Here is an 8,821-nt window from a genome sequence, read left to right on the forward strand (position 1 = left end):
GACAAAAGACTTTGAATTTTATTCCAAAAATACAAAAAAAGTTTACAAGCAAAGGAGTGGGATCCTTTAGCTATCACTTTACAAAGTATTCTAGATAGGGTTAGAGCTATAATTAAGGGATTTGAATTATCATGTAATAAATTCAAGTAGTTAGGCTTAGTTGAGATTCTCGAGGAGAATATCATGCAGATTAGATAGGATTAGTCAATTTCGATCCATTGATTTAAGATCTGGTTGTTGTATGTATAGGTATTTATGTAAGTTTTGAATTAATGTAAAGGGATTTGGCTGTGGAGGATTAGACTGTAAAATTTGAATATCTATGTGTCTCTGTGTATTCTGCACATGAATGGTTAAATCCTGAAGGTTTGAATTTCCTTCGAAATATCTTTGAGTGTTGTTGATTTCCTGTTTGGCCTCTCTAGAATTAGAAATTTGTATAATTTTGTGTTATTGCGGTTAAATATTCACTCACTGCGTATTGAAATAACTCGAATGTATACCAAAACCACAGAGTTTAGTTAGCGATATCTTAAACCTGATAGGTGAGGACTAAACTTGGCGGAAGCACTAAAACCTTGGCAGAAGGAAGAAAACCTATTAAATTCGCGAGTAACCCAGGAAAATATTTGAACCGTCCGCTCGACAGATCCAATAGATCAACGGTCATCACGTGCCAACAAGCGCTGAAGTTAAATAGAGGAGTAAAGCGGTCTTCGTAGGTGAAAGTTGTTTCTCGCACGGTCTCAAGGTGGTAAGCTGCATTTGGAAAATTCACGCTATTCCACTTAGCGGCCAACACATATCACGGGAAAACTGCTTTTCGCGTGCTCTCAGCCTGTTAAACATCGCGCAAAACTCCACGCGAGATTATGCATCAACCGTTGGATCAAGCGAGATTGATCAATGGTGGAGATCGTCCAGCGAGTTTGCGAGTGAGGAAAGCGATAACCATCGGATTGAGGGATTAGATTAATGGTGAAGGTAATCCACGATAAAGGTTTGTGGAATGACGAATGCGATAAGGTTTGAAATTGAAGTTTTATTTCCTTTTTTATTTCGTGGAAAAAGTGGAAGTTTGCCATATTTCGGGTAAATTAACAAGTTTTGCTATTTTAGTAGAATAACTAAATTTGGAGGTTGATGATTGATACTCCAAAGGAAATCCAAGAGGAAGTTCCACCCAAGCTTGAAGAAATCGTTTCTAGTTTTGAACGATTATCCTTAACACCTGCAACTACCCCACCAATTAATATGAGGAAAAGATAGTTCGTGGGTCCTTCTTAGTGTGTCCATTTCCAACATGAGGAGGAATCGAATGATCACCTCTTCCTGTACTACTCAACCACTCGACACATCTGGGAGAAAGTCCTTTGCTCGCTGAACACATCACAACGTTGGGATGGTCACAACATCAAGGAGGCTTGGAACAATTGGTGGACAACTTCCCCCAACATGAAGAATCACAACCTCCCACTGATTATCTGCTGGAATATTTGGCTAAGTCAGAACAAAATCATTTTTAACAATATTCATATTTGGTGGCCATTAATTATCACTAGGATCTACAACAATTTCACTGAAATCCCTGAGGATGAACTGTCCACTCCTGCTCACTCTATCACTCCCAAATTTATTGACCATGACCATCCATGGGCTTATTTCGACGGCTCTGCCCAAGACCAGGGGTGTGGGGGGGGGGGGGGTATCCTACTACACCTTTTTGATAGTCACTCCTTTCGAATCCAAATGGGGCTGGGTGTTGGCACTAACAACTTTGTCGAACTCATCACTCTCTGCCATTTATTATACTCTGCGCTGTATCAAAACAGTAGACATTTTCAAATCTTTGGGGATTCTAAGATTGTCATCAATTGGTTCAATTGCACATCTGCTTGTCATGTACATTCTCTCAGGAACATATTGGATGATGCATTGCATTTAAAATCACAATTTGAACAGATTACATGTCTCCGCATTTACAGGGAGCACAACCAGGATACAGATCAACTTTTAAAGGAGGCAACGCATAACCCTAGGGGTGAATGGTTGATCCAGGAACAGAGGGAGGAAGAGATCTTCCAATTTTATCATAGGCCATATATAGACCGGATATAGCAGAGGGCCAACAGACCCTAATTTCATAATTTATATGATCCTTAAAATATCTCAGAAATTTTGCAAAGCAATTTTGAAATTTTTTATAAATATTTACTGAACTTTGAAGGTATAGCCTTATTGGGTACTTATGTATATACCTATCTTGATGGCTATGGTCACACATACAGCATATGCCACTGACATCTACAACATGTAATTTTCCATTTATAATAGAAAATTACGATTTTCCCAAGGGGAAAAAAATTAAGACGACAGATTTTTTGTGGTGAGGTTCTTCCTCACGACACTGTAGCAAATTCGTCGGCCTTCGAGGAATATACCATTTCGACGGTGTGATGTTCACGGGTTTCAATTGCTGATCTCCGATAGGATGAGCTCTTTGGTGCTTGGCCCTTGCCGCATTTCTCTCCATACCACATGACCCTTTCCACTTGTCACTTCCCTATGGGGCCGCTGATATAATAATTAAACCTTCTTTTAATGGTTTTGTAGGAAGTTCACCCTATGCATGTAGTTTATCATTTTTCAACACTTGTCCTTTATCAGAACTAACTTTTATCTGCCATGTGTCCCTATAAGGAGAGAGAAATACCTCGTCCTTCTCTGGTTTTGTCGAGAATTTCTTTGTTAACCTGTAATCAACCCTCCCTGCCACTTTAACACTTGTAGCTTTGATAATATCGCATATCGCAACGGGTATTATTTTCCTTTGTTAAATGCTTTAAGCCCAAGGTTCTTTGAGTCTTAATAATCACGCGCCAACCCAATATCGGAGCCCCTCTATCAAAACTTTTGAAATGGCACATGTTGCAAAATGTCAATATGCGATCGACAATTGCAATCACCCTTGGTTCTCAGCCTCACGTCTTTCCTTCTTTGTGACCGTGGGCCAACCCCATATCGAAGCCCCTTAATCGAAGGATTTCAATCCAAGATTTTACTTTGATGCAACAACATGCCTCAACCTCCAAACGTTGATCTCCGGTCTATTACGTCATTCACTGCCACGTGGCACCTTGTAATTGGTGACACATGTCACCTTGTTCCCCCCTTGGGGCCCTAAAAATGTTGAAACTGGTTGCCACATGCCCACTGTCCCGCCCTGCCATGCTGACGTCATATTCCATGTGGCTTTATCGGAACCAATCTCTGTCCACCACGCGTCCCTTATTAGAACCAATCATATTGCGCCACACGTCCATTTGGAAGAGAGAGAAAAAGCATGTCCATGTCTGGTTTTGCAATGAAAATCCTTCATTATTTTGTTTTGTCGTTTCCCCGATGGTTTAACATTCTCGGTACTTTTATATCGCAACTTTGCAATATCGCAAAATTTGAAAGTTGTCACCCCTCTTATTCGTCGATTGTCGATATGCGATATGGACCTCCGATTACATGGAGGACAATCAGAATATCGCATCCACTTTCTTATCGAAAGTTTTGAAATGCCACATATGTTAAGTCGTCAATATGGCTTAATCCTCTGATTGTCAATTTTGTTCCAGACTCGATATAGTAATCGAAAATAATTTAATGGAATAGCGAATCCGTTAGTGTTATATTGGAGTTATAACATCGTAGAAATTATTTTAGCAATTTCCAATACATATAAAATTGGTCCTATATAATAATAACCAAATATCTAAACTCCAAAACTCTAAACTGTGCTATGGACCTCCAACCACCAATATGATTTGACAATATCACATATCGCAACATGCACTATTTTCCTTTGTTAAATGCTTTAAGCCCAAGGTTTTTTTAGTCTTAATAACTACACGTCAGCTCAATATCGAAGCCCCTCTATCAGAATTTTTGAAATGGCACATGTTTTTTTTTTTCCAAAGAAAAAAACGAACTTTTTATTACTATGATAAAAAGTTACATATACATGCCTCAACTTCCTTTTTGCTGTATTACATCATATAAACCTGCTAGAAAGCTATTCTGAGCTTAAGCAGAGCCTCCTCAAAAGAGGAAAAACAGCTTCCTTTCTTAGCATTTTCAAAAAGAGTCAACAGTTTCCTTATGTTTGATAGCAAAAACAACACCTGGCATCTTTTCCGGGCTTCCTCTATCAAGGAAAACAGCCCAAAACGAAAAAGAATGCACAACAAAAAGACTTAAAACAGATTTTTCAGATGACAGACTTTTCAGCTATATTCAAAAAGAAAACTAGTATGACCAGTTCATCTATGTGCCATGATCATGCAATCTGAAAATAAGGAGGCTGGTCCGAGAGGTGGATTTCTCCATTGATTTCCTCCACTATTCTCCAGCTGCCCAGATCTTGTTGAAGACCTTCTTTAGAAAGCTTGTCTGCAGAGTTGTTTCGTTCCCTGTAGATATGATGAATAGAAAAAGTATTAAAAGATAATTTTAAATGTTGTATTTCTTCTAATAAAGGATGCAAGATATAATTATGACAGTTGTTTTGATCATTTGTCCATTTGATAACATTTAATGAATCCCCAAAAATCTGAACTGTGAAGATGTTCCTGTGTATCAGCCAACATAGAAGAAGCTTAAGAGCAGATAATTATGCAAAGTTATTGGAGCCACTGCCCAATCCTATGGAAGCTTTTAGGGAATGTCTTCCATTTATGTGGATGATTAAACCTGCTCCAGCTTTGTTGTTTTGAGAGGCTCCGTCAAAGTAAGCCCATGGCACTCCATCCTTGATTTGTTCTTCTCCAACCTGTCTGGGCGTCCTTTCTTCCTCTGAATCCGGAATATTCGAATAAATTGATGAACACTGGACGGAAATTGATTCAACAGTGGTTTCCTTGTCCTGAAAAATGCATCTGTTCCTTGCAATCCAAATGCCCCAGCATATAATAGGAGGCAAATTCCTTAATTTCCGAATTGAATTTTGATGCCACCATTTGTGCCAAGCTTCAGCGGTATTATCCCCTTCCCAGGCTATTGGCAGATGAATAAGCTTCTCGACCTCCATCCATACTTCTTTAACTACAAGACAACTAATAAACAGGTGCGCTATAGATTCAGAGTCATTTTTGCACATAGGGCATCTTCCCGGCCCTTATTTAAATCTGGATTGCAGAATGTCCCATGTAGGGACTTTCCCTTTCAGAATACACCAGAAGAACAATTTTGCTTTGGCAGGGCACTTTAACTTCCATATTGACTTTGCCCACCATTCTGGGTCTTCCCAACCTTTTTTTGTCATGAGGAACTTGTATTCGAATTTTGGGGAGTAGCATCAAGATTCATAATGAGCCCATACCAATTGATCTGGTTTGTCCTTGAACCTTGCATTTGATCTAGATAGTTCTTGAATGTAGACCTTCCAATCGTTCCACCAACAGGAATGAAGATCCAATTCCTCCCCTCACTTCCAAGCTTGTCCCCATATGGTTGAGTGGCCGATTTTCTCCACCTGATTTAGGAAAAAAATTCCTTTGGACTCAAGATGCCTAATCAGGCCTGGGGACATAGCATAGTTCTCGTTACATCCCACCCAAGGATCCCTTCCAATTCGAATATTTTCACCGTTTCCAATCTGCCAGGACAATCCTTGTTCAATAATTTTGAAGGCATCGATAGTCGCCTTCCAGACTATCGACACATTTCCTCCTTTCTTTTCTGGATTCCTTATCCAATCCTCAAGAGGAGTGGGGTCAATGTATTTCCGTTTTACCACTTTCGTCCAGAGGTTTTCCATTTTGATGATTCTCCACCCTGATTTTGCTGCCAGGGAGGATCCAAAAGCAGTGATGTCTTTTATTCCCCACCCTCCCCATTCTTTTGGTCTTGCCACTTTTTCCCATGCAATCCAGGGAAGCACTGGGTCCTCCTTAGATCTAGCCCATAAAAATCTGCTACAGATTCTTCTTATTTTTTCCAGTATACCTTTGGGAACCCAGGTCAGCGCAACCGAGTAAACTGGGATTGCTAGAAGGACTGATTTAATCAAAGTTAACCTTCCTGCTCTGGAAAGCCACTTAAAGCTCCAGTGAGAAATCCTGGCTTCAATCTTCGCTACCAACCAATTCTAGTCCTGCTTCCTATAATTGTCCGGTTTCAGCCAGAACCCCAGATATTTGAAAGGGTCCCCAAACTTAATAACCTCTAGAGGAAGGACATAAGTAATTTGACTTACCTCCTGTCTATTAAAGCCTTCCAGCATGAGCTATGATTTTCTATAATTTACTTGCATCCCAGTTGCTTTCATGAAAAGCTCAAGAATCTTCTTAATCACTTTTATTTTTGACAGGTTTCCATTACTGAAGAGTAAAATATCGTCGACAAACAGAAGATGCGAGATGAATAAATTGACAGCCACCTCCAGACCTTTTATTGTTCCTTCCCTTTTGGCTTTTAGAATTAGCTGGCTCAGCCCTTCTGCTACCAGAAGGAAGAGTAATGGGGACAAGGGGCAGCCTTATCTTAATCCTCTTTTCCCTTTGAAAAACGGAGAGGTTGCCCCATTTATAAGCACCGCAAAGCTGACACTGGTGATGCATCCCATAATCCAATTGATAAAATCAATTTTGAACCCCAGGTGAGTTAGCAGCATTCGGATATAGGTCCAACTGATTCTGTCGTAGGCTTTTGACAGGTCGATTTTCACCACTGCTCCTTTCTTTTTCATCAGTTTCACACTATGAATTGTCTCCTGAGCCATTCCTATGGCTTGATGAATTTGGCGCCCATCCAGAAAACCAAACTGTTCGCTTGAGATGCATTTGGACAGAATTGGTTTTAAGCGAACAACGATCGTCTTAGCTATAATTTTATAAATGTTGTTGCAGAGTGAAATGGGTCTGAAATCTTCAAACGACTCAGGGTCTTCCTTCTTGGGAATAATGGCTATAAAGGTTGAGTTAAAAGGCGTATATACCATACCTTTCCTTCTGGACTCCTCAACCACCTCTGTTAATTCTGAGCCAATCTAATCGAAGAAATGCTGAAAAAATTCTATAGGCCACCCATCAGGCCCAGGACTTTTATCTTTGGCCATAGATTTTATAATGTTCTCCACTTCTTCAAGAGTGACTTCCCCCTGCAAGCCCTCAGCTTCTTCCTCCTCCACATATTGAGGAAAGCATTGGGCTATTTTGATAACCTCTGCTAATGTAGGCTCTCCCTGCTCAGAGAAGAGTTTTTGAAAGTGGTTCCTCCCCATGCATGAGAGAGATTCAAAGGTATTAGCCTCTCTACCTTCTTCGTCTTTTAACTTCCAGATAGTATTCATTATCTTCCTCCCTTTCGCATAATTGTGAAAAAATTTTGTATTTTCATCTCCAGCCATCAGCCAGATTGCCCTACTTTTCAAACTCCATTCTTCTTCTCTGTCCAAAATAATTTGACTTCTCTGTTTTTCTAACAACAATATCCTGTTCTTCGACTCCTGAGAATCATAGCCATTCGAATCAGGATTTTCCAATTCCCCCAGCTCCAGATTGATACTGAATAAGGCTTCGTTTTGCTTCTGCTTCCTCTTATTTGCCCAATCCAACGTGGCCTTCTTCATCCTTTTCAGATTTTCCATGAACAGGAAACTCTTATCTTCCAAGTCATCCCTGCCTGGGTGTTGCCAAGTTTCATTAAAGAGCTGTCTGAATGATTCCTCCTGCATCCACGCTGCATTGAATTTGAAGGGTGTTGTTGGTTTAAAGGGAGGCTTGGATAGCTCGAGTAGAATTAGGAAGTGATCCGAATTTCCCCCCTCTCCTATCCACTGTCTGAACACCGGGATTTTGGAAGCTAGGTCTTCACTTAGTAGAAACTTGTCTAATCTTTTAGCAACTCGAGCTTCACCTGTTCTACGATTTCTCCATGTAGGTTTCAATTTTAGTAGGTTTGCATCAATCAGATTGTGTGTAGCAATTGCATTTAAAAAGAAGTCTAATAAGGGGTCTTCTCTGGCTGAGGGACCCCAAGCTTCGGCATTCCCAATGGAAAAATTTAGATCTCCTCCTACCACCAGATTTTGATTTCTCATCACTGTTTTAGCCAGGAGGTTGTTCCAGAACGAGACCCTCTCCTGGCATGGCCAGTATATATTTAAGATAGACAGGGGGACATCAAATTCAGGGGTCAAAACTTCCATCCCCAACCCGTGATTCATCCCCCACGCATTTATGAGTTTCATTCTTCCTTCCCTAAAACCTATAGCCAAGCCTCTCGAGTGACCATTTGAGTCCAATGCTTGGAACTGCCACGCTGGGAAGATGGAACATAAAGATGACACCACTTTTGAGCTCATGCCTAAAGTCTCCTGCAGCATGAGTACATCAGGGTTATAACGTTGAACCAACTCCTTCAAAGCCAGTGTTTTGGGTTTACTGGCTAAACCCCTACAGTTCCATGAAAGGCAAATCATTTTGACACATCCCCACAGGGTTTCACTGCTCTAAGAACCCCCGGAATTGATAGTTGTTTACCATCCTCCATGTCAAATTTTGCTTTCACTTGAGCCTTAGATAGAAAATACTTCCGCCCCCTTGACTTCTTCCTAGAGGTCTGAGGTACATCCATGCCTATGCCTCCTGTTGGGACTCCGGAAGCCGGTATTTTGTCAAGGGAGCGCAGGTTATAATGACATTCAGGTTTGGAAGTAGAAATTTTAATGTCGCCAAAATCGTTTGTGGCCTCTTCATAGTTCAGATTGATCTTGGGGATAGATGCAATGATGTTTTCAACCCGCGAGTGTTCTATAGATGCATGACTATGC

The sequence above is a fragment of the Pinus tabuliformis genome, chromosome 2_1, assembly GCF_031772625.1.
Source record: "Pinus tabuliformis cultivar Carrire ecotype Pingquan chromosome 2_1, CPIR1, whole genome shotgun sequence".
Lineage (NCBI taxonomy): Eukaryota > Viridiplantae > Streptophyta > Pinopsida > Pinales > Pinaceae > Pinus > Pinus tabuliformis.